The sequence below is a fragment of the Protopterus annectens genome, chromosome 1.part2 (assembly GCF_019279795.1).
Source record: "Protopterus annectens isolate FY-2018-M chromosome 1.part2, PAN1.0, whole genome shotgun sequence".
NCBI classification, from domain to species: Eukaryota; Metazoa; Chordata; order Ceratodontiformes; family Protopteridae; genus Protopterus; species Protopterus annectens.
Genome location: NC_056727.1, coordinates 577,639,001 through 577,666,816, shown reverse-complemented (window position 1 = coordinate 577,666,816; position 27,816 = coordinate 577,639,001).

Genomic DNA, 27,816 nt, shown 5'->3' with positions numbered 1-27,816 from the left:
CTGCTAGGTGTCTTGACTGTAGTGTGTTGCTGTGGCTTTCCTAATTTCCATGTACATTCACACCTTGGAATGCTTGCTATATCTGCTAGGGTGTTACTGCATGCAGTGTGGTCTGGCCATGGTGTGGGCCTTGACATCTATTAGGGTATTTGAGTATGTTGCTGAGCAGGCCCCAGAGACTCTCAGGTGCATCTGTTATCTGCCTCATGGAATGGTACATATCAGTGGGGTACACCCATTAAATTGTCTGGTATTCTGCAGTTGTGACTGTGGGATAGCATGAGCATATGTACTACTACACTATTTCTGCTGTGCAAGTGGTGCATACTTTCAGTACTTCATAGTTACCATTGCATGTGTTGTAACACCTTTCTGCCTACTGTTTGTACATTTCACAGGGAGTCTGTGGGGCATCCCTGTAACTCAGTCACTGTTGCTTTGTCTAGGCTCTTAACTATTCAAATATGGCAGTGTCAGACCTCTCAAGTGTACAGATATTTGCAGGTTGTCCAAATTTTTGCCTCATATTTTGGTCCATATCTCATAAACAGCTTTTTATGGCAAATCACTCTGGGCTCAAGTCAGACTATAGTGTCAAACATTTCAGTTTCAGACTTCATACCCTTCCAAACATCCAACAACATGCAGAACCTGTTACTCTCTCAACTGTCTAAGTTTGTTGGAGCATTATTTGGAATGCATCCCTGTTTTTGGACCTTTGCTCCACATTTTTTATTACTTAGTCCGGATGTGTTCCTGTAAGAGGTTGTGGGGTATGGGCAGTGATTATCCTGCTGTGAGTATGTGTGTGGCTTGCAAGGTGCTACAGTGACATTATTACCTACTCGCTACCAACTAGCATGGCTGTTTCTGTTCACACACTACTATTATAGCAATCCACTACATTTGACACTTAATATACATGGCATGCTTTGTGTACTACACATCCTATATTCCCTTTACATTCATTCCTACTATTACATGATATATTTATTGCAGCACAATGTTCTTATATAACAGTCATGGCTTAGTGGTAAGTCATGCAGACTACTGTTTCCTGGGTTCGGGACTGACAGTGGTATTTTATTTTGCTTTTGAGCAGACTACAGGACTTGTCATTCAGAGTGACTAAGGCACTTTTAAGCAGTTGTAACCGGGTTAGCGCTGGTTTGCGCAGAGCTCACACATGCGCACTGGCGTTTGGCTCCACGCACACAAGCGCACACCTGCTTACAACTGCTTAAAAGTGCTTACTCTTGTGCACACCCGTGCTAATTTCTTTGAAAGAAATGAAAATGGGGAGACAGAAAAGTGGTGAAAAAGGGGTCACAAAGAAGGTAAGACAGTAGGGAAACAAGCTCAGGTTTTGCAGGAGGGATGTAGGTAAGGCCCATAGCTGCCCATTTCTTCATCTGCAACAGCTGTGCATATGTTTGTAATTTGGTGTGACATTTGAAACCTTCCACCCCTGAGAGAGGTGTAAGGACAACAATAATACTTGTTGTACAGCCAATTGTAATTGACAGTTTCCATGTCCAGCAGACATGTGTGCGAATTGGGCAACTATGTATGGGGCGTAATTTTTTTGTGGGTACAGAGTGCCCTTTTTTTTTTTTTTTTTTTCAGGTGAGAGTGGTATGTCAGGTACGGGAAGTCAGTATAGCTGGGGAGGTAGGTTGGGTAGGTTAACAGACAAGACAAACAAGACATATACAGGGGCGGTGTATGACACATGTGGGGGGTTACACAATTGACGGGGATGGATGTTTGGATATCTAGAGCCCATGAGCCCACAGATGGCAACAGTGGAACTGATATCCCCACCCATGGGCAGTTGCCACTGTGCCTTCACGGCCCAGGACAGGGCTGTGCTGGGGGCTGTGTAGGCCGTGCAGCAGGCACGCCCGTTAGTTGTGCCACCTGTGCCTCAAGCTGGCATAGGGGCCCAAGAACAGATTCCCGGATCTCCCTACGCACCACATTCCGGACATTACGGAGGGTGAGTGGATGTTCTCCTCCGGCCACACTTGCAGAGGGGGGACGAGCCCCATCCCCTGCAGCACTTCCACCCACAGGTGGCACAGGGCCACCGGAGGAGGGTCCGGCCTGGGCACTACTGCCAGGTGCACTCGCCAGCTGAGGTGGGAGAGGTGGGTCCGCTGGAACCCGCCTTCCCTGTCGTCCTATGTTTTGCATTATGTCATGACAGTTTGGGTTAGTAACATACAATACCATTCACAATTAGTTGTAACAGCATGCATTAGTATTCCCATTAACCAAACACCCAGATATTCAAACCATTGAACAGCAAGCATAACACATGCATATTTTGAACAGCAATACACAGTCCAACAACATGCAGGGTTGACTGATGGAAACAGGCCATCAGGTTTGGATGTATGAACAGGGCAGATGCATCAACGTACATGAAAATATGTATGAACCAACAGGACAAATGTCCAGGGGTGTTAATAGTGATTGCACATACCAATTTCACGTGGAATGGATTATATGTGGTTATAGCGTAGGGTGAAGAAAATTTAATTAACAACTTCAAATACCAATACATATGCTGTACATTTCTAATAGCTGCAGATATATACACACTACAGTTCTACCTAAAGTTTCCTACATGATAACTACTTCAAGTTGGTGATAGGAATGTTACTGCTACATCAATATACATTTTCATTTTTATTCATACACATTCATATCTGGCTCTGTTCAGCTACATCATCCTGCTACATTTGCTTTATATAGCTATAGACAACTGTGGATGTTTGGTATTTCAGACAACCATACTATCTGCATATTGCAGACCGAGAGCAACATATCCAGATTTTGGGATACACATTCCAGCTGCGGCAACATTTTCAACACATTTTGCAGTTTGGTTCTGCTTGTCACATTCATTTCATTCTGTACTGACTGCAGTATACTTTATTCAGGAGTTATTACTACTTTATTGGTGGATTCATAACTCTTTATCACACTCTCTCACTTGTTTTATTTTTACAATTCAGGATGGTACTTAATTCTAGGCTTTATTGACATGTTTTACCTGTAGTTATTACAATCCTTTCCAACAGTCTCACTTCTGTCATGTTTCTGTATTTCAACAGGGATATATTTCACACATGTGTTTTACTCAGCTTCTGCAGCTGTACTTTTCAGCCTGCTGCAGGTTATGTACTATTATATTACAGGTGGGACATCTTTATTTCAGACTTTATTTCAGACTTTTTCATTTTTCTGTTTGGATTACAGACTGCATCACACTTTTGTAATCAAGCAATACTTGCAAACCCTCTTACACTGTTACTTGAACATTTTATTACTTAATGACTACACTGCACTATTTTGCTAGCTGTCATACTTTTATATTTATTTACAGTTACAGGGAGAGGATTACTGACCTGCCTGATGGTGCAACCGCGCCAGTCTATCACCATAGGCTCTATGGTTCACAGAACGGACACCTGCAGCTGTAATATAAATAAAGTAATATTGGAATACACATCTCCATAATATCAGCTAGGTTAATTTCTTACATAAATAATTAGATGTAACTTAGTAGTGGGGCGTTGGGCATTTGCCAGGCCTCCTGGATCCAACGGTTCAGTTGGTCCTGCTTCCGTCTCTTCAGGTCTGCATGGTGGTGTCAGACCTGCTCACCAGTCCTTGGTATCCCTGTGGCACTGGTGAGATCATGAGCCAACCGGTCCCACGCCTCAGCCCTATATGCTCCCCACAAGACCTGGCCCTGCATGAGTTGGGCCTCATGATTGTGGACAAGGAGCTAAACCATATATTTGGACTCCTCAATGCCCCACCTCTGTGCTCGAAAGCAACTACCCTCACCTACACCTGACATTCTGGCTGCAAGTTGGTTCTACAATCGGTTATGCTGTGTATTCCCACCTATGGGGCTTATATAGGCCGTTTTTCCCGCACTTATCTGTGATTGGCCATTTTGGAATTGTATCAGCTTCACAAAACCTGCTTTGTCATGCTCCTCTTTCTATCCATTCATATATATTTGCTATTACTGCATTTCTAAGTGCAACTGTCATGGCTTAGTGGTTCAGTACCTTGACTATGGTGCATGGTATCCTGGGTTCGAACCTGGCCACTGCTTTTTATATTTTATGACTGTCTACACAGGCTAGGAGGTGTGTCTGCGTAAAGGCAGTTTTGTTACAGTTTGCTCAACGTTGCCGTCGGTTAGCTTGTTGGCGCGGTGCGCAGCTCCGCGCAAACAGGTTACGCTGGTTTATGCTTCATTTGGCTGTCAGCACGCATATTACACTTAGCTCAGCAACGGGCACACAGTCTCAGCGTGTTAAACCACTGCTCACCTACGGGCACTCATTTTACACCTGTTAAACCACTGCTCACCTACAGGCAGATGCACTCAACTTGTTAAACTGTAGCTCAGCTATAGGCACATCTGACATTTTTTATTATTTTGTTATCTCACATTTCTTCAAAATAAATGGCCCATTTCATTACATTTTACATAAAATATAATTTTATATGTGTACATATATGTCAGGGACTTGTTTCGTGCTTATTTCACTCAAAATAAAAATTGATGTTGGGGGGGGCTCGAACCATGACTGCCTGTTTTTCAGCTGACGTCTCTACCCCTAAGCTATTGCTTCTTGGCTTACTTTGCATATGTAGTTCTTATATGCTTTTCCACTGACTGCTAACTGTGGCTAAGCGACAGGCACTCCCGCGCAAACAAGCGCACTCATGGGCAAACATCTTTACAATTTAAAAAAAATATATAACATGTTCATTTATATATTTTATGTTCATAGTCTGTGGGGGCATTTGTTGTGTTGTGTTTATTCACATTTACACGGACTCTGTCGTGGGGGTTTACTTTTGGGACTTTTACTCTTCTGGGGGCATGTCCGTTTGCAGGGCTCAGCCTACGGACACGCCCCCTACTGTCTTCCACGGACCGTGTAAGCCTTAGGTGTGATTCAGCATGCCCTCATGCATATGCATGACATTCTGACGTCACACCATTTAACTGCAGCCTCCGTGTAAGCCTTGTAACTCTTACACGGAGGCTTCGTGAATCCTGCCCATACATAATAAAGCAAACGTGGAAAAAGCCAATAAATGATAACTTCAAAAAACATAAAGGCTCCTAAGTGGATCACACCATAAGCTCCATACCTCTCAACCTTAACTATTCAGTAGCCATAAGTCATATGAAAATATATAAAAATCTATAAAAAGTGTTGCAAGATAAAGTAAAATATGTGTAATGCTAAAATATGTGAAACATGTTATAGTTCAAGAGCTCTCCTTTTAAGAACTTGGGTCAGGGAGAGGTACTCATTTACACCTGGTTGTGTGTTGGACTGAAGCTTTATAATCCAATACAAGAGACAATTCCCACCAACCACCCCTAGGATGTGTTGGCACTTGTTCCAAAATAGCAAACTTAAACCATGTAACGCCATGACACTGAAGTGAGTGTTTGTAGAGGGAATTATTGATCTTCTCCTTTAAAATTGCATAAAGGTGTTCAAAAATCCTAGTTTTGAACTTCCTTTCTGTTTTCCCTATATAATAACCTCCACAGGTCTGGCAAATCGAGATATATATCACACTTTTGGTGTTACAGTTACCCTTGGCTAAGTTTACTATATAACCAACTTCCCTTAAAACAATGTTATTAAGTTCCAGAATATAATGACATTACCTACAGACACCACATTTCGTTGTACCATTTTCAGGAAGGGGTGTTAAATAAATAGGTTGTTCAAAAAGTAGCTTCAAATTACTCCCAGTTTTATAAACAAACTTTGGTTCATACCCCAAAATATTCAATATACTGGGGTTACCTTAAATACTGTCCAATTACCAAAATTAATTTTCCTATCCTCTGCTGCACCTTCACCATATGGAACCAAACTATCATTATGTTGACTATAAGATTTGTCCTTTTTAATAGTGTTTGACAAGTTGCTTTTGCATAATAATGGATTAAATTTGGTACCCTAACTTGCCATCACTTCAGATTTGATAGATCCCAAAAGGTTAATAGACTAACCTCTATTAACAAACATGTCTGTAATAATATCTATTTCTGATTTAAAACTTAACTATATCTGAACACATATGTGCTGCTCTCAAACCAGTTGTCCCTTATATATATTTATTTTCATAAAACTGGGGTGACAGCTCTTGTAGTCCAAACAGTTGTTTGAAAAAGTATGTTTCCTAAAATTCTGGAACTAAATCTCCCCTGTATATTGTTAAAAAGTGTCACATCCAAATAGTCAATTGTACTATATGAATTTGTTGATGTAAATTTAAAATATTCACACACCCCATATTAGATACTCCAAAAATAGGACCGGTTGATTGTCAGTCTCTTTCCAAAGAATAAAAATGTCATCCAAAAATCACAAGTATGTGTGCTATTTCAAGGGGAAATGTGTATTCAAAATAAATTTAACTTCCTAATCATATAACACCATATTCTCAAATAGGGGGGCACAACTTGCCCCCATTGCCACCCCTTTAAGCTGTTTGTAATATTCCCCTTCAAACAGAAAAAAATTCTTCTTGAGGATGAACTTCATACCAATCATAATAAAATGTATAAGTGTATCATTAAAAATTGTTAAGGCCCTAGTTGCTTCATAAAATTACTCAAGCCTTTCTTCATGAGGAATAGATGTAAACAAATCTATGACATCTATTGTGGAGAAACAACAGCTATTAAAAAAATGAGCAATTGATTTTTGTCAAAAAATCCCATGAGTCTTTTAAAATGTAGTCCACTGACCAAAGTGTTCCTTTGTAAATTCTATCAATAACCCCCCCCCCCATTGGGTGTGTTACCCCTCCTTTGGCCGATACAATTATCCTGAAAGGTGGATGTTCAATCTCCTTATGGATTTTATGCATGCCAAATGGTATAGGTATATAGGGGTGATCCAAATGGAGGAAATTATACAGTTCTTCAGAAATAGTACCCTGTAAAAGTGCATCCTCTATTAATAAACTAATTTTTTGTGTGTTATAAGCACTTCATTTTTTGAGGAGACTTGATACTTCATATCATCCGACAAAATACAGGAAAGTGAATTTACATAGTCAGGCTTGTTGAAAATGACTAGCCTCCCTCCCTTATCTGGCTTCTTAATTCTGATAGCATCATTGGCTCTAGGTTCTTGAATTAAGTCATTTTCAGCTCTGGTTAAATTAAATTTCTTTCTAGTTCTATAACCTTTGCTATCCGTAAGGGCTGAGTGCACCTCTGTTATGCAGACATTCTGAAATGCTTGAATCATGGGGTGTAAGGGCAGGTTAAAACAGCTCTTTCATTTCAATATGTTATTTGCTTCAGAAATCCCCTTATTACCTTGGTCCTGAAACATTAAGCTGAAGTTTAACTTTCTAGTAAATAACTTGAGTTCGGTGACCATGTCAACCGTACTCATTTTGAAAGTAGGTTTAAATTTGAAACCTTTGGTGAAAAGTATAAAAAATCTTTCATCTAATTCTAAAGATGTATAATTAAAAATACTGAAACCCCATAGGGTATTTAAAATGCCATTGCATTCTGTAACTATATTAGTGGATGTAGTACTAATATTTATTTCCATGTCTTTCTCCTGTCCCTGCCTCTCATGGAGCTCTGTTGTGGATTCCTATGTAAAAAAAACTTGTTGTCTGTCCTTATTATATAAATGTTCTGACCTTCTAAGTTCATAGTATCATAGGTTCATAGGTGTGTACTAGGCTAATGGCCCTGGAGACTTTACCAGACTAGCCCATAGGATTACCCTGGCATCGTGTCACCCGACCTTAGTTCCCAGTGCCTCTGTCGAGTAGAGCCACTGGAGTGATCTTCAGGTTGAAATTTCTATTTCCTATCCACTCATCAAGATTTTTCTTGAAGAAGGCCAGTGAGGTGTTTTGTTTGACATGTATGGGAAGTCTATTCCATAGCATGGGAAGTCTCTGGGTTATGAGCCTGTCCCTCCAGCACATTCTGTTGATTGTGGTAATGAGGTTGAGGTCTCTGGAGTGTGTTGTGCGGAAGGATTGGGATTTCTTTAGATGTAGCATTTCTAACAGAGCTGGGTCAGATATGTCTTTGTAAGTCAAGCAGAGATTGTCTCTAAGTAGGCGATATGAGACAGAAAATAGTAGGAGTTTTTTTATTCTGTCCATATAGGACAAGTGTTTAAGGCCTAGGATCCTCTTTGTGAGGTACTTTTGCGGCCTCTTCATTTGATGCAGGGGTCTAGTGAGGTACATACCAAATGGGGCATTGTACTCGATTCACTTAATGAGGGAAGAGTAGAGGGAGGCAATGACCTCTTTCTTCCTGGATACAAAAAAATTAGTAATGAGATGTGCCACATAGAAGGACTTTCTGACCACAGTGGCAATATGGTCATCAAAAGCGAGGCTGCTGTCAACCTGTGTTCTGAGATATCTTATAATGCCTTCTGGGTTCAGTGGACTATCATTGATGTGGTAATTCATGGGAATTGGGTTTTTCCCAAAGGGGATGATGACACATTTTTTGGCATTGCGCTTAAGGCCATGGTTCTGACACCAGTCGTTGGTCTCAGTGAGGCCTTTCTGTAGGATGTCAGCATCACTTGGGGGTTTATACCATAACATTGAAGTAGTAAAACATTAAATGTTATAATATCGAACCAAAAACAGCAAATGCTAAAAATAGCAAAGCTGCAGAACATCGAATTCTTTCCTAGGGAAAGAATTCGATGGGTTGTTTCTGCCGCTTTGCTATTTTCTCCACTGTGGTGCGAAGGTTATGGACCGGGTTAAGGTAAGTGTGCAAATGGACCGGGTTAAGATGAGTGTGGGAATGGGATAGTTAGGGACCTTAGGGTTAGGGAGCGGGTAAGGTTAGTGTGTGATAGTTAGGGATCTTAGGGTTAGGGAGTGGGTAAGGTGAGTGTGCGATAGTTACGGACCTTAGGATTAGGGACTGGGTAAGGTGAGTGTGCAATAGTTACGGACCTTAGGGTTAAGGTTTGGGTTAAGGTAAATGGATAGATAGTAGTGTATGTATGGTTTAGTGTAGGGATAGAAGTAGGTATTTTAAGTGTATATGTGTGGATTACTTTTTTTGGTGTGCTTGTGTTGTGTGTGTGGTTCTCGGAACAGCAAATTTTTTCCCTGGGAAAAAATTCTCTGTTCTGAGCTTTCGATTATATCACATTTCGACATTCCAGGTTCGAGCTTATGGTGTTCGATATTTTGGGATTTCAATTATGTGATATACACCCTCACTTGGGGAGTTAATAATAGCTCCCAACTTGTAATAATCTGCAAACTTTGTCAGCCAGAGTCCCTTCATGTTGGCCTGAACTTCACAGAAGTAGATAGCAAACAGGAAAGGACCCAGAACAAACCCTGTGAGACTCCACTCATGACTAGTTGGCAGTCTAACTTGGAGTCAGCTACTTTCACACTGGGGGTTTAATCTGTGAGCCAGTTTGCAACCCACCTAGTGATATAGGGGTTGATGCCTAGCATAGTGAGTTTTTCTATGATTCCTGAGTGAGGAATGTTATCAAAGGCCTTGGCCAGATCAAGGTAGGCTGTATGAACCACCTTGCCTTCATCCACACCTCTGGTAACTGACTCAAAAAAGTCGATCAAGTTGAGCAGGCATGATCTACCCTTCACAAAACCAAACGGTGGAATCCAGAGTTTGGAGATTCCCTATATCCTTGTTTATTAGGTCCATGATGATGTGTTCCATAGCTCTGCATATAAGACTCATCAGGCTAATGGGGCAATAGTTCCCAGAGTCTGTAGTCATTCCTCCTTTGTAGAGAGGGATGACTGCAGCAGTGCTTCATTTGGTAGGGGCAAATCGTGAGGTGAGGCTGTGATTAAACAGGGCACACAGGTGAGGTGCCAGTTCACTCTGTAGTTCATGTAGAACACAGCCAGGGATATTGTCAGGTCCCACAGAAGCTGTATTCTTGGCCTTGGAAAGTGCTGTTTTAACCTGTGCAGCAGTAATACTGAGTGCCTGGCAATCTACTGATATTGTGATTGGTCCTTTGAGTGTGAGATGGGTAAAGCTGGCACTGAATCTGTCGGCCAGTATACTGGCAATATCTGTTGGCTTGGTATAGGAGGTACCATTGTGCAGTAGCTCAGGACAAATCTGTGTATTGCCATGGAGATTCTTTACATAACTATAGAAGGCCTTGTGGTTGTCTTTGCTATCTGCTGCAATTCTGTTATCATAGCTAGCTTTAGAGGATTTGGTGAGGGATCTCAACTTTTTGGTGAGGCTGATAAGGGAGTTTTTCCAGTCTTGGGACTTCACCTTATTCCGCATCAGTTTCTTCCTTCAGTTGTAGAGTTTGTTTATGGCAGGGGACCACCAAATTGGCTTCCTTTTTTTGAGGAGAGCTTCTTAGTTCTATTGGGTATGGCGAGATCCATCCATTTGTTTTCGTGTTCGTAGACTGCATTGGTGTATGATTCAGTGGTCATGCAACTATTTTCTGTTTGCATGTTTGCCATGTAGTTAGCCACCTCTGTTTTTAGGAGCCCAAAGTTAGCTTTGGAGAAGTTTTTCATGGTGGTTACCTTTGCGAGGGGTGGGGGGTGGGACGGATATGGATTCCCAAGGTGATTAGTTTGTGGTCGGATCTAAACTGAGAGGAGTTGACTATTGGTGTAGAGCAACAGCTGTCCATGTTAGTAATGACCAGGTCAAGGATGTTGCTACCTCTAAAGGGGATAAGAATGAGCTGGTCCAGGGCACTGGAATTAATGAATTCCAGGAAACATTGGGCAAGTGTATTTGTACATGAGTGGTTTTCCCAGTTAATGGAGGGGGTAGTTGAAGTTGCCCAGTATGAGAGTGTTAGGTTGGACCCTAATATTCTTCAGGGTGCTTAGGAATGTTGAGTGTGAGTCTTGGGCAATGGTTGGGGACCTATAGCAGGCTACAACCTGAATTGCTGTCTTACCCAATGTTAAGTACACTTGAAGTATCTCTGATGTTTTATGTTGGGCCATCAGTCTGGAGGTGTCGACATCCTTTATGAATACGGAAACACCACCACCTTTGTAGCTTTGGTCCAAGTTCTGGGGCCAAAAGGTGTGGAATGAGTTATAGGTTGGTAGTGCAGGGAGGGGTGCTTTCTGCTGCCTTAAACCAGGTCTCTGTTAAAGCACAAATGTCGATGTTCTCCATTTTAAGGAGTGCTTAGAGTGAGTGCATTTTGAGATTTAGACTTCTAGCCTTGAGCAGCATGACTCTCAGATTGCATTTGTTTGTAGCTGTTATGGTGGTAATTTGGTCTTTGGAACACCACCTAAAAAGGCATTATAGGGGTGGCAAGAGCCTTGGCCAGTATCTGGAAGTCCAGGGGTGACAGATGCATGCCATCTCTGGCAAAGCATCGAGGTCTGTCAATCATGTGATCCCAGGGAGACAGATACTGGATCCCCTTAAAATGACACCAGAAACTTAACCAATTGTTGAAATCAATCATTTTCTGCTTGTACTGTGGTATAATTCTGGGTGATGGTAGGATGCTGCTCAGGACAAGGGTCATACCTGCCTGGGCTACATAATCCGAGAGCTCCTCCATGTCTCTTTTCATGTAGTCCGGGGAGGTACATCTCAGGTCATTCACACCTACATGTACAATGACAGAGTCATATTTGTACCTGTTGTTGTGGGACCTGAGTGCATGCATTATGTGGTGGATCCTGGCACCTGACAGGCAGCTGACTGTTACTTTCTCCTTATTCAACCTAGTGAGTGAGACATCAGTGTGCCTTACTATCAAATCACCTGTGACTAGTGTGTTGAGCATGATGTTTTCACTTCGGGGCTTTGGTTGAGTGGCACACTGTTTAGGAGAGTTATGTGCCTCATGATTAGTGTTGTGTTGTGGTGGTTGAGTGTGTTTCTGCCTTGGAGGTCTGTGCTGTTTGGATAGATTTTTATTGAGATCCTCCATGAAGGTGAGTATGTGGTTTGTGTTTTTATGTGAAGGCACTGCTGGTGTGTGTTCTGGAGGGCTATGTGTTCCATGTGGTGTGGTGTAAGTGTTGACCTTCTCCTCTTGACCAGCTATTCCGGTCTTGGCTAGAGAGTGCGTGGCTTCCAATTTGGATATATAAGTGCATCTCTCGCAAGTCTGAGTGTTGGAAGGTAAGAGGAGAGGGTTGTCAGTGTACATGAGGCAGTTGCTACATTGCCTCAGGATGCCCAAGTTCACCAGGTTAATAGGAGAAAGCATAGGGAACTGACTTCTAGACATGCCTGGAGGGGTGGGCATTAATAATAAATACTGGAGCTATTTCCTTGTAGAACATTTAGTGCTGGTAGCACTTTTGTATGCTACAATAATTTCTACAAGAAGTCTGGTAAAGTGCTAGACTAATAAGCTAGTAAAAGTGCAGGAGAGGCGAGGAGAGAACTAGCAGATCTAAGTGAATAATTGAAGAGCACACTTTGGCACTGCTCAGAAGCTTACAAACAATCTTGGATACAGCAAATCTGTATCTGGGGTAGACTATTTACAGGAAAGGAAGGAAACAAGTGTAAATGTGGGCTTTTAAACCAGAAAGATGAAAGACATGGAAAAACTGCCCAAACAGCCAATAAACTACAATTTCTGGGCCAGAAACCACTCCTCTTGTGGTAGATAAGCTACCTACTGCTTATCACTCCCACTGATAAGCTAGAAGGGTTCCCTCCAACACAGAAAGTCTGAGGGGGCCTCAAAAGCATACAAACATTCCTGGATACAGCAAATCTGTATCTGGACTAGACTAGTTACAGGAAAGGTGGGAAACAAGTGCAAACATGGGCTTTTAAGCTAGAAAGTTGAAAGAGTTGGAAAAACTGCCCAAATGGCCAATGAACTACAATTTCTGGGCCAGAAACCACTCTTGTGGTAGATAGGCTACCTAGTGCTTACCACTCCCACTGATAAGCTAGAAGGCTTCCCTCCAACACAGAAAGGCGTGGGGGGGCTCAGAAGCTTACAAACAGTCCTGGATACAGCAAATCTCTATCTGGACTAGACTAGTTACAGGAAAGGCAGGAAACAAACTTAGATTTTTTTTACAGAAAAGCAGCTAAAACAACACTAGAAACATGCAGTGCAAGCTAGCACACTTGAGTGTGTAGCAATATTAAGCAAATACAGTTTAAATAAATGCAATTTATTCAAACTGTATTCTGAACTGAATTCATTTTTTTGTTTTATTCAACTCTGAACAGTTAAAGTGCCAAAAAATATACATATCAGCTGAGAAGCACACTCAGGCAGAATGCAAGGGGAATCCAGCAAAGTTTTTTTTTTCTTTAGCAAAGTGGAAAGGGAGAAAGGAGAAACAGAAGATAAGTCAAGGTTAAGGACCTAAGTGGGTTGGCCTTCTCAAATGTTCACTCTGTATTATTTAGAATGAGCTACTGACACTAGACTGGGACAGAGCTTGGATAGAGGTGATATTCATCAATATTTCTGTTATCTGAGTAGTGTTAATGTTGAAAATTATTAATAGAATCATAGTATACTTCGGGCTCCCCCTTTTGTTTGTTATCCAACCAATGTGCTTGTAATTCATCATCCTTAGTCTTAACTTAGGATTTGGGAAAGGATTATTATTTATTTGAATAGTCTTGAGCATATCTTCTCAGTTTGTGTCTCTTCCTATCTAAATTAACAGAAACATTGTTTTCTACTCTTATAAAATGTCATATTTAACAGAATTATGTTCAAAAAGTGAGTCACAAATAATTTCCTCATTAAGCTTTTCCAGTTCACAAAAAAATTCACTAATTCATTTGTCATTACATTTAACAATGAACTGCATTAACTTAAAACCAAAACCATCAAAAAGTGACAACAGTTCGTCTGTTTCAGAGTCACCAATTGAAAGCCCATTTGGAAATGTGTATATTCTTAGTCCTTTAGGTACATGCTTGTTTTTAGGCTTTCATTTAAATAAATGTTATCACACTGGAGATTCCATACCTTAAAGAGCATTTGCTCTAAGTTCTTCATCTTCCTCTCCCATGTTTTAGGATTCTTGTGGTCATAAAATCTTGAAGTCTGATATTGAAAAACAATATCCCTGTAAATCCAGTCTCTGAAGTTGAAATTAGAGTTATTAACAGTGGAAATGTCCGACTCATTTGTCTGCCTGATGTTGTGTATTGATGCTGAGCTGTTGGAAGTTATTTTATGAAGCAACTAGGGCCTTAACAAATTTTAATGATACACATTAATTTTATTATGATTGGTGTGTAGTTCATCCTCAATAACATTTTTTTCTGTTTGAAGGGGAATATTACAAACAGCTTAAAGGGGTGGCAATGGGGGCAAGTAGTGCCCCCTATTTGCCAATATGGTGTTATATTCCTGGGAAGTTAAATTTGTTTTAATACACATTTCCCCTTGAAATGGCACATGTAGTTAAGATTTTTGGATGACATTTGTATTCTTTGGAAAGAGACTGACAATCAACCAGAGTATCTGAAAGGGGTGTGTGAATATTTTAAATTTATGTCAACAAATTCAGATAGTACAATTGACTATTTGGACGTGACACTTTTTAAAAACAATATGCAGGGGACATTTAGTTCCAGAAATTTTAGGAAACATACTTTTTCAAACAACTATTTGGACTACAGGAGCTGTCACCCCAGTTTTATGGAAAGAAATATATATAAGGGACAATTGGTGAGGGCAGCATTCATGTGTTCAGATACAGTAAGTTTTAAATCAGAAATGGATATTATTACAGACATGTTTGTTAATAGAGGTTACCTTATTAACCTTTTGGTATCTATCAAATCTGAAGTGATGGCAAGTTGGGATACTAAATTTAATCCATTATTAGTCAAAAGCAACTTGTCAAACACTATTATAAAGGACAAATCGTATAGTCAACATAGTGATAGTTTGGTTCCATATGGTGAAGGTGCAGCAGAGGATAGGGAAATTAATTTTGGTAATTGGACAGTATTTAAGGGTAACCCCAGTATATTCAATATTTTGGGGTATGAACCAAAATTTGTTTATAAAACTGGGAGTAATTTGAAGCTACTTTTTGAACAACCTATTTATTTAACACCCCTTCCTGAAAAAGGTACAACAAATTGTGGTGTCTGTAGGCAATGTCATTATATTCTGGAACTTAATAACATTGTTTTAAGGGAAGTTGGTTACATAGTAAACTTAGCCAAGGGTAACTGTAACACCAAACGTGTGATATATATCTCGATTTGCCAGACCTGTGGAGGTTACTATATAGGGAAAACAGAAAGGACGTTTAAAACTAGGATTTTTGAACGCCTTTATGCAATTTTAAAGGAGAAGATCAATAATTCCCTCTACAAACACTCACTTCAGTGTCATGGCGTTACATGGTTTAAGTTTGCTATTTTGGAACAAGTGCCAACACATCCTAGAGGTGATTGGTGGGAATTGTCTCTTGAGCTAAGGGAACTGTATTGGATTATAAAGCTGCAGTCCAACACACCACCAGGTATAAATGAGTACCTCTCCCTGACCCCAGTTCTTAAAAGGAGAGCTCTTGAACTATAACATGTTTCACATATTTTAGCATTACATATATTATACTTTATCTTGCAGCACTTATATATTTTTATAACTTTCCATATGAGTTAGGGCTACTGAATAGTTAATGTATTATTATTTAAGTTGTACGGCAAGTTATATGTAGTCATACTCTTAGATGTTCTTGTATGTTACTACGTATTTAAAAGAGAGAGAAAATGGTAGTTAATTATTGTTCATCATGCTATAAATTGCTTCATCAGTGAATACTTTTTAGTTCTGAAGAAGTCTCTAATGTATAACTGAGATGAAAGCGCTTAACTGTTTTTTGGAAATAAAACGACTTTTGGTTTTACAAGTGACTGGTACAGTTTTTTGACAGGTATGGAGCTTATGGTGTGATCCACTCATGGGCCTTTATGTTTTTTCAAAGACATAAATAACAGAGGTTAGGAAGGATAAGAACAATTTTCGGTTTTAAACACAAAATTCAACAGAAGAAAAAGATAAATAATAAAAAAGCAAAGACTAGGCTCCAGCTTCTCTCCAAAGGCAGGCTGCTTTAATGGTGCACATAAGCGCTTTCACAATTAGCTTCTTCAGGTGTATGATTACCATCATTGACACACCCTTTTTATACTATCAAACTTCAGCTTAAAATTAGTTCTTAAAAACATATTACATACAATCTAAAATTTCATAATTATACTAACTTGTACTAACATGACAATAAATACAAACATTTTTCATATAATTAAGTAACATAATTATCTACGCAAGGGTCTATTCTTTAAAACTGGTCTTCATGAAATGTAATCATTGAGACCATGACCTGCATTAGCCCTCAGCCTCACTATCCATTCTACTTCCAGTTCTTCCATTTTATTTCTAATAGCTCCTCCTCTCTTATTTTCATAAACTGTCCCCAATACTCTAAATTTAAAATTGTGTTAAATGTTAGTTCTTTTACATGTTTAGCCAAAGCATTAAAATTACTTTCTTTTCTTATATGGTAAATATGTTCTCTTATTCTGTCCTTAAGCAATCGGTCAGGTTTTTCCCACATAGAATTTGTTAAATATTTGGCAGTTAGCTAAGTAAACTACATGTTTTGTACTACAGTTAGCCTTAGTCTTTAAATAAAAGATTTCTCCCGTATCTCAGTGCTTGCATTCTGTCTCTATAGTAATATAGCTACACCAAGTATAGTTATTACATGGCTTGGTTCCTATTATATCTTGTTGGACTTTAGTGTTTCCTGATATGCATAGTCTTCTCTTTAAGGACTGTTTATTTTTAAAGGTGAATTGTGAGAGGGAACTCAAATATTTCTTTACTTGTGGATCTGTAGTTAAAATATTCCAATGCTTGTTAACAATATTAGTATATTTCTTGATATTTCTAGAATAACTAAAACATATTCTTAAACTATTACTACTTGAATTTTTATTTCCATCCATCATATTCACTAATGGTTCTGAAAAATAAGGCTTAGCTCTATTGTGTCTTAATGTTTTCACTTCCTTAACACTCCTTTTGTTCACTATATCCTCTCTCCATTAGTTCATTACTAGTAGTGCCTACCTGATGCTCAAAGTCTTCTTCTTTCACATTCAGCCTGGAGGCTCTATATAATTAATTTTGTGCAACATTTTTAAAAATAAATTTCGGATGCATACTATCCTTGCTCAGCAGCTTATTAACATGACAATCCTTCCTATACATTTTAGTGCTTAAGATATCATTTTCATCTTTAGTGACTGTAATATCTAAAAAAATAATTTCTTTCAATGACCATACTTCAGTAAATTTAAGGAAATGTGTAGATCTATTTACATATACTATAAATTCATTAAATTTTTCTACGGTATCATTCCATAAAAAAAAAGATTGTCCACAAATCTACGATAAAACAAAATTTTTATCTCTAAATGGACCTCTTTCTATACATTCTTTTTCCCATACAGACATAACGATATTAGCATATGTATTAGCGCATGATGTACCCATCGCTACGCCATTGCTCTGCCAGTAGGTACTTTCAACAAACATAAAAATATTATTTTCTAAGACCAAATATAGTTGTTGTTGTGTCCTTTGGCTTTTCCCGATTAGGGGACACCACAGCGGAACTCCGGTCCGCTAATGATTGGCAGTAGATTTTTATGTGCCGTGTTGCCGGCCCTGACGCACAACTGTCAACAAAGGTAATCCTATTCACACATGTCTCCACACACAAGATGCTCTAGCTGAGAAAGCTTGTACTAATTCAATTTCATTTTGCACAAACATTCCAGATTCCATCATCATATTTGTAACATTACTAACTCCTATTGTATTTGGAATAACTGTAAATAAGCATTGCCCTATTACTTGTTTTTCTTTAACATATAGGGAATATAAATCCTTTATAAAATGTTCTGTAGCCTTTAAAATATAACTAGATGTTTTTAAGAGGGGATTTAGTTTCATCTCTAAGTAAATTGATAGGGGCTCTGTACACCAATTTCTTGCTGCTACAATAGGTCTCATAGGGGGGGTCTTTATTATTTTTATGCAATTTGGGTTGACCTTGTATATTAGGAATAGTTGGATTGGTATTTTCAAAATATCTAAAGAGACCCTAGTTCACGAGACCTTGAGCCTTAAGTTCTTTTAACTTATTATTGACTTTGTTAATCATTAGCTTAACTTGTGTGCTTTTAATGGGCTCATAAAACTGCAAATCTTTTAACTTATCAAACATTTTATCTTCATAATTATATCTAGCTAATACCACAATCTGACCTCCCTTATCTGCTGGTCTTATTATAATCTGTGAATTATGCTGGAAATCTAACATAGCTTTAAATTTATTCCTTGTTAAGTTATGCCATTTATGCTTATTCACTTTGTACGTCTGTTCATAACATATCTTATAAAAATCATCTACACATAGTTGTTCAAAAGCATTTATAAATGAATGCTGTTTAGGTATAAACATGCTAGGTTTCTTAAATAAATAATCATAGCTTTCATTATTTTCAAACATCATTTTAAGCATAATATTTCTCGTAAACATTTTCAAGTTCAGAACTACATCCGTAATGTCAGTGTCAATTGCAGGTATAAAAGATAATCCTTTTTGCAGTAAATTCATTTCATCTACAGATAAAATATAAGCTGATAAGTTAACCACTAAGTTTTTATTTTGTTGAACGCTTTCTTCAAAGTGTATGGACTCACCCTGTCGTCTTATAGTTTCCTTTTTCCTCTCATTGTACTTCTTCCTCTCTGTTGTTGATTCTTGGCCCCACTGCTTAGGGACCTTTCTCTGATAGGTAATGGAAACATTAACGGCATTCTTTTTTGATGCTGTATAGGCGCCAATTCCAAAAAAGGGGGTTGTTGGTTATACTCCTGTTGCTTCACGCTACTTTCTTCTCCATTGTGATGCACTTCTGCAGTCACTACGATGTTCTTCCTTCTAGCCCCTTGTGGCGTTCCTTCCCATGTGATGTCATTGGTTACATTAACCTCGTTACTCACATTGGACTGGCCCTCTGGTTCTACTTGCGTTCTATTAGTATCAGGGACTAATTTTAATCCTGAATATCTGTTGCTATTAAAATAGTTCGTATCAGTATTAGATTGAGTTGCAGTTTGATTTACACTTGTTATTAAATCACGAGGCCAAGTGAAAACATGGGGTCTGTATTATAGCATCGAAATCTACAAAGATCGAATGTTATAATATCGAACCCTAAACACCGAAATCCGCAAACATCGAACAGTCAGAATAGCAATTTTTTTTCCCAGTGAAAAAAATCGCTATTCCGAGAAATATACACACAACACAAACACACACAAAAAACAGCAATCCACACACATACACTTAAAATCCTACACCTAAACTAAACTTTACATACACTACTAGCTATCCACTTACCTTAACCTGACCCTAACCCTAAGGTCCATCACTATCGCACACTCACCTCACCCGCACGCTAACCCTAACTCACCTAACCCACCCCTAACCCTAATCTACACACAACTGCACACTTACCTGACCTGCTCCCGAACCCTAACTCACCTAACCCGCCCCCTAACCTACACACAATCGCACACTTACCTGAACCCGACCCGTAATGCTCCAACATATCGAATGGTAAAAATAGTGAAACCACAGCAACGGCCCACCAAATTCTTTCCCTGGGAAAGAATTTGGTGTCTTGCACCTTCACTGTTTTCAGTGTTCAACAAAACTGGTTCGATATTATAACATTCGAACTTTATAAAATTTGATGTTATAATATAGACCCGAAAATATGGCCTAGTGCATAATCTTTGCGATCTCTTTCTAGTTTCTTCAACTTAGTTTGGGCCAGTTTCCTGGCATAACAATTAGCATTATTGGTAAAGTCTTCCAACAATTTAGTAGTTAATTCTGAATCATATTTGTCACAAATGGAGCGATATTTAACTTTGGTTATATCTATTACATCGCATGCTTCTTTTTTAGCATTACCAATTATTATCATGTTAGTACAAGTTAGTATAATTATGAAATTTTAGATTGTATGTAATATGTTTTTAAGAAATAATTTTAAGCTGAAGTTTGATAGTATAAAAAGGGTGTGTCAATGATGGTAATCATACACCTGAAGAAGCTAATTGTGAACGCGCTTGTGTGCACCATTAAAGCAGTCTGCCTTTGGAGAGAAGCTGGAGCCTAGTCTTTGCTGTTTAATTATTTATTCAACGTTTCTGTTATTTATTTCAAGCAAAGATACCTGGTTGGTGTTGGGTTGTTTTTTTTATATTTTAGAAGAAAAAGATAGGTCTAGCAACAGGAATGACACAGTGAGTGAGTGCTGAGTTTCTGTTTTGGAACTAAGGTTTAATTTGTTAACTATGCTTTTTAAATTAAAGACATAGAAAAGTGAAACAATAGAATTAAGGCAAAGAAAGTTTTTGAAAAATGCTTTCATCAGTAAGCATCCATAGACTGGTTAACATAAATGTCATTATTAATAGGCATATTTGCATCAGTCATAGAGCACTGATAATCTTTAAAGTCCTCAAGACATATTTTTAGATGTGAAGTTGTTCTATCACCATTCATTCTTACCGATGGGTTCGGAGCTGATCCTCGCCTCCAAGTCAGCTTACTAAAAAGCTTGAGGTCTTCAGATAGCTTGAGGCCAAGTCCCTATCCCATGATGTACCTAGAGTTACCTCAGCTCTACTTTGCCACTGCAATAGATTGAAGGTTCTTGCTATCTTGGGCAAGTAAAACCTTTTTTTCTTCAAATATATTATAATATTGATAACAATTCTTTGATATTTATCTTTAGATACTTAGAAGAGCTCATTGTGTAGTTTCCCTTGCCTTAGTGTGCCTTTTTTCTCTATTAATAATTAGCTCTTTTGGCCTTGTTTTATTTAGGCCTTGTTAAATCTTTAATAGTTCTTAGATTATATTGTGTGCTTAGAATAGTGACTTTTCTGTCACAGGTTTAATATATTACTATTTATAGTTTTGAATAGTGACTTTCTGTCACAGCTCTGGTAGAGTTTAGATAAACAGTTTAGAGAGAGAGTGTGTGTGTGTGTGTGTGTGTGTGTGTGTGTGTGTGTGTGTGTGTGTGTGTGTGTGTGTGCGCGTGTTGTTTACTATTTTAGCCCATAGTTTTTACAGAGATTATTTGATATATTTTGTTTGAATGTGTCTAGTTTTTACAGCACCCTATTGATATTGTGTGTTACAATATGGCTGACCAAGACAAAGATAAACACCCTAAATTAGGGTTTAAGAAATGTCCCAAATGTGGGCATGAAATGTCTGTCACTGACAGTCATGTGAATTGTGTTTATTGTTTGGGAACATTGCATCTCCAGGAAAGCTGCTCCATCTGTCATTCTTTCTTTTCTAGGGTTCTCCAGGAGAGAAAGAGAAAGTTGATCGACAGAGGTTTACTTAAACCTTCATTTCAAGAAGCTTTGAGTGACCAGGATGGGTCCAGTAAATCCTCAAAGTCTTCTAAGACTTCTACTTCTGAGGTAAAGAAATAAAAAAAATCTTCGACGTTGGTTCCACAGACTTCGGAGCCAACCGTCTTGTCCTTTCAGAGCTGGTCCCCGGTTTTGGAACCGGTATCCAAAATGCCTAAGTCTCCACTTGTGCAATCTGTACCTCCTTCTATCTACTCATCTCAGTCTTCGATTAGCCTTTCCGATTTGGATGTGGATCATGTGGTGCAGAAGCTTTTACAGGCACTGGCCTTTGCCAAATTCTTATCGGCTCTGACCCAAATGGCTTCGGAACCAAAGACCCTTTTACCATCTACTACTCTTTCTCCTCCAAACCATACCAGTCCTTCTGAGCTGGAGGAGTCAGACTTGATGATCGTTGAGCCTTTGGAGCCAACACCTGCTCCAGTGTCTTCAGCTCCATTTACTCTGACATCCTCAGGACCGATCGAGGAATCTAGGAGCCTACATTCTCTGGTCAGGTCCAGGGAGGATAGTCGGACTGACTTGTTGGTTCTGACTCTGCCTCTCAGGGCTTCAGCTCAGATGAGCTCGGCTCCTACTTCTGGCTCAGAGCCCACTGTCCCAGTGCTGGGGGTATCAACAGTTTCCTTGGATCCGTCAGTCCCTTCTCATCAGAGCAGAGGTGCCTTCGAAGCCATGAGAAGAGTTAAGTCTCCTAAGACATCTTCGACTTCAGGTCCAGCTACCTTCTCCCCAAAAGCACCTGTGTCTACGTCTGCTTCACAGATCCTTGCCAAGCGTAGAGACCCAGAGCCTCAGGAAGCCCCACTGATAAGGTTCCCAGGAAGAGAATCTGCAAGAGGAAGAATTTAGACTCCCCACAGGAGTCCCACACATCTGATACGGACTTGGATGAATCAGAAGGGTCCCCACTGTCCACCACTGAGGATATCTCATTTGCTGAGATATTAAAAATCCTTAGGCTGAGGAGTGACTGGCAGTCCACCGACCTTAATGAAGATGAGTTGGTTCTCCTGAAGGCTTTTGGGTCTCATCCCTCCAGCTCTTGGGTGTCTTCACCCTTTGATGAGCTGATGCAGCTGGTCTCACAAAGGGCATGGGTGTCTCTGGACACCATGGAGCCTGTCCCCTGAAGGCCTAATAAATGTATTTCTTCCCCCAAGACAAATCTTTTCTTGCTAAGGGTGTGCCAGTTGATGCCATGGTGATGGCGGCAGCCACCAAAAAGGAAATTTCAGAAACTTCCTCTTCTATCCATCCTCTTAACAGAGATTCTAGGATCATGGATAGATATGGGACGTGAACTTACAGTTCAGCAACTTTTGCACTGTGTTCGCTCAACTATCTAGTCCATTTTACTAGACTGCAAAGAGATCTCCTTAAAGAGCTCAGAGATATCTTCAGGGTACAGTAGCTGCCGGAGCTTCAGATAAAGTTTCCTCCCAGCTTGCTACCCTCAACTCCATAGTAAATTCATCCATGTGCCTCATTTCATATGCAGCTGATGGTGCGAGCAGGGCAGCGGGTGCAGGAATTGCTCTTAGGAGACACTCCTGGATGCACTTGTGTTCATTCATGGAGCCCTTTAAGTCATCCTTTGTAAATACCCCTTTTGATGGCTCATCCCTTTTTGGGCCCAACGTTAAGGAAACTTTGACCAGGTGTGAGCAGGAAGGAAAGACTCTGTCTGCTGTCGGAGTCCATTTTTCCACCCCTGCCACACCCTACCCCAAGGGTCAAAGGGGAGGAAAGATGTGGTTCCACAAAGCCCAATGAGCCTTTCAGGACACATGTGGTGAACCCCCCTCGAGGAGCAGAGGAGGGGGCAATAATGTAAGATGCGGCCCTCGTGGAAGAGGAGGTCCACAAAACCAAGGTGACAGAGATCAGTTCTATGGGAAGCCCTACCAGCAGTCCTGAATGGAGACTCAACTGCCCTACTCTGGAGGCAGTCAGGGGTCGCTTATCTTTGCATCCAAACGCCTGGCTCAAAATAACAATTGACAACTGGGTACAAAGTATCATTTCCAGAGGATATTTATTCATTTCTCCTCACCCCCTACACTGACAAGAAAAATCCTGGATGTTCCACCCAGTCACAGGGAACAGGCAACAATAGAGGTCCAATTGTTGCTAACAAAAAGAGTCATCCAACCAGTCCCAGCAGACCAGATAGGATCTGGAACTTACTCAAGATTCTTTTTAGTTCCAAAAAAGACAGGGGACTGGAGAGCTATATTGGACTTCAGCAGACTAAACAGATCTATCAAGAAAGGAAATTTGCGGATGGTCACACTTCAGTTGATACTTCCCTTTTTAGGGAAAGACAATTGGATGTGCTCGATAGATCTACAGGATGCGTACTACCACATAAAAATAGCCAGACCATCCAGGGATCATCTGCGCTTCTGGCTGGGAGCCAATCATTACCAGTTTCGAGCCCTGCCCTTTGGCCTCACTTCAGCCCCCAGTGTGTTCACCAAATGCATGGCAGTGGTCACGGCTCACCTGAGATGTTTAGGATTCCAGGTGTTTCCATACCTAGATGATTGGCTCTTCACCGCCACCACCAGGCATCAACTAATACAAGCCAGGGACATCACTCTTTCACTCTGCAGTCAGCTAGGCATTACAATAAACTCAGGAAAATCTGCCTTGTCACCATCGCAACATACCATTTTTATCAGAGCAGAATTCGACACCACCACCACTCTGAGACTTCCAGCAGAAAGAGTCTTACTACTCTGTCAGCAGGGGCGCAATATCATATCCAAAAACAAGGCTCCAGCATCAGAAGTACTAAAATTGTTAGGCATGATGGCAGCTGCAATATTAGCCATACCATTAGGTTCTGCAATGGCTGTTGTTCACTCAATGGTCTTACCAAGAGCTCCCAATGTCTCATCTTATAATGATCACGAGCACATGCAAAAAGGATCTTCTGTGATGGTTGACCTCTCTTCATGTCACAATAGGTCGTCCTTTTTTTCTACCCCCACCAGCGGCCACAGTGACCATGGACACTTCCCTGATAGGGGGAGGGGGGGCATTTTCAGGGAAGAACAGCCCAAGGCACATGGCCCGATCAAGAGACATATCTGCATATCAATGTCCTAGAGATGAGAGCAGTACTTTAAGCATTGCAGTATTTCCAGGACTCTCTTCCTCTATGTACAATTGCAATTCAGACAGACATGTCAGTGGTCTGGTACTTGAACAAACAAGGAGGAACCAGGTCCTACCCCCTTTGTTGCAAAGCCCTAAGAGTATGGCAGTGGGCTATATCCACCCAGCGCTTTCTGTTAGCAATGCACATCCCGGGGAAATCCAACATGATAGTAGACAAGCTGAGCAGAGCAATTTTGTTGCCTCACAAGTGGTCCCTCAAGAAAGAAATAGCAGACAAGATATTTCACAGGTGGAGCCAGCCTTGCTGCAACCTTTTCAGCAACCATATCAACACCAAATGCAGAAGCTACTTTGTCCTGATTCCCCCTCTGGGAGAAGCCCCAAGGGATGCACTCGTACACGATTGGCCACCAGGTCTCCTCTATGCATTCCCACCAATCCTGTTGATACCCAAATTACTACAGAAAGCAAAAGCCCTGGGAAGGGCCATCATTCTAATAGCCCCTCATTGGCTTCATTAATTGAAGGACCCCTGGATTCTGGACCCAGTTCCAGATCTTCTGAAGCACTGTCGGGGGAACTTCATCCCTCTCTTCAGTCCCTGAAGCTGACAGCTTGGCTACTCCAATTCCCGTCATAGCCAGGTTCCATAACCTTTCTAATGAGACGAAACTAATTCTAATATCCTCTCATAAATCCTCTATGAGGAAGCTGTACTTTAGCAAATGAAAAAAATTTTCTATATGGGCCTCTCCAAACAACATTGATCTCTACCTAGCCCCTCTGGCCTCTATACTAGAGTTCTTGACCATGATTTTCAACAAAGGAGCTGCAGCAGCAACAGTTCGTGTTCAACTTGCTGCTATCTCTAATTTTCACCTTGGATTTGAAGGATTGAACATAATGTCACACAAACTATCCAAAGCCTTTCTCAAATGGACCTTTCATCTCAGACCACCGGTGAAATCTCCGTATACCCCATGGAATCTAAATTTTATGCTTTCTCGCATTACTCTCCCTCCATTCGAACCAGCTTCCTCATGTGATTTGAAATATCTGTCATGGAAGAATATTTTTTTTGCATCTATCACTTCTGCCCGCAGAGTGTCAGAGCGTCAAGCCTTGTCCCTTAAATATCCTTATTTGATTTTCCATGCTGACAGAGTCTCACTACAAACTAATCCCTCCTTTTTGCCTAAAGTCTATACTAAAGCTAACCTTAACCAAATTATTGATTTGTGAGTATTCTTCCCCAATCACTCCAACAACTTAGAATATATGCTGCACAAATGTGATGTTCATAGACAACTCAGATTTTACTTGGATAGAAGAAAAGACTTTAGAAAATCTGAACAGCTTTTCATTTGTTTTTCAAATTCCAGAAAAGGTATGCCAGTGGCCAAAACAACTCTGTCTAAGTGGTTATCCAATTGTATCACATCTGCTTATTCAGTTGCTAATATGCCCTTACAACAAAAAAATTAAGGCTCATTCTACCAGAGCAGGGTCTACATCCTCTGCTTTTTCTGTCAGACTTCCTATAGATAACATTTATGCAGCAGCCACTTGGTCAAGACCACATACCTTTATCATTCATTACAAAGTTGACAGGGACACTTTTGGGTCTACTGTCCTGAAAAACATACTCCCGTGAGCCACCCGAGATAGATGGTGCTTAGGATGCTACCCATCTGTAAGAATGAATGGCGAGATAGAACAACTTCATATAAAGAAGTTATGTACTTACCATAACGTTCCATGTGAGTTGTTCATCTCGCCTTCATTCTTACTTCCCATCCTCCTATCCCCTCCAGGGTTTTTCGAAGACCGAGATGTTGGATTCTTCCTGGTTGCTCAACCCTTCTATAACTTTCTCTTATAGAGTGATAGAATGACACATGGTATTATTATACACAGGAAACATGATCTGAGGTAACTCTAGGTGCATCATGGGATAGGGACTTGGCCTCGAGCTATCTGAAGACCTTGAACTTTGTAGTAGGCTGACTTGGAGCCAAGGATTGGCTCCGAACCCATCTGTAAGAATGAAGGTGAGATGAACAACTCACATGGAATGTTATGGTAAGTACATAACTTCTTTTTCTTTAATATGGAATCTTCAATGATTACCTTCTCATTGATTCTGCAAAAGTTATGTTTTTACTTCTAAACTAGGAGCATCTAATTTCAACTGTCAATAGTTACACTAATGGCTTTGTAAAAAGCATTGAACTCACATCAGCTGAATTTGTTGAACAGTCTCATACATGACAAACCAATCACCTTATTCAACTTATTATATGCCTCCTTAAAATTTTCAAGGAACTGATTACAAGTAAGCAATTTAGAAACTTTTAGTCCTTGCAGAACTTGATTATTTCTAAGACAAACTTTAAAAATGCAATATCCTATTTGAGGCATTAATTTTGATAAGATTAAATTCTAGTTGTTCAAATAATTTCATAGAAAATTAAGGAATCAGACATATGAGTATATTCATGTGATAAAGAATAATCATGTTGTTAATTCATTTTGTTAAATGTAATAATTTCAAAATTTTTTTTTAATTTTAGATCATGTTCAAGAGGATATTAGAGGTAGGGATTGGAAGATGGTATTGAAATATTAGAAATGCGAGTGGCAAACAATATTTTATGTATGTAGACATCTGGGTTAAATGTGCATGTAAATTTTAAAAGTTATTTCATAAAAAGATCTGTTACAAAATGGAAAATGTTCTATTATTACGTGCTTTTTACTGAAGTTTATTATTATATGCTCATTTGCATGTCTCGGTTGTTTAAATGTATGTATCTTTAAATGACTATATATTGTTAGATGTTTCAAGTATGTGATTTTTTTTCTACTGTAAGTATGAGAGAAAATTTGTTTTTAATTAGTCTGAAGAAGTGTTTTAGATTTGCATGAGATGAAATCACTTATTTGTTAAAACATTTTCCAAACACTTCCTCTGTTTGGACTCTACATTTTCTTTCATTTTTCACATTCTTTTTTCTTTTTTTCTGCTTGAAAGTGTTTTGTTGGACTGCATTAACAAGGAAGCTTTTTGACCACTTTTATTTGACTGAAATATCAGCTG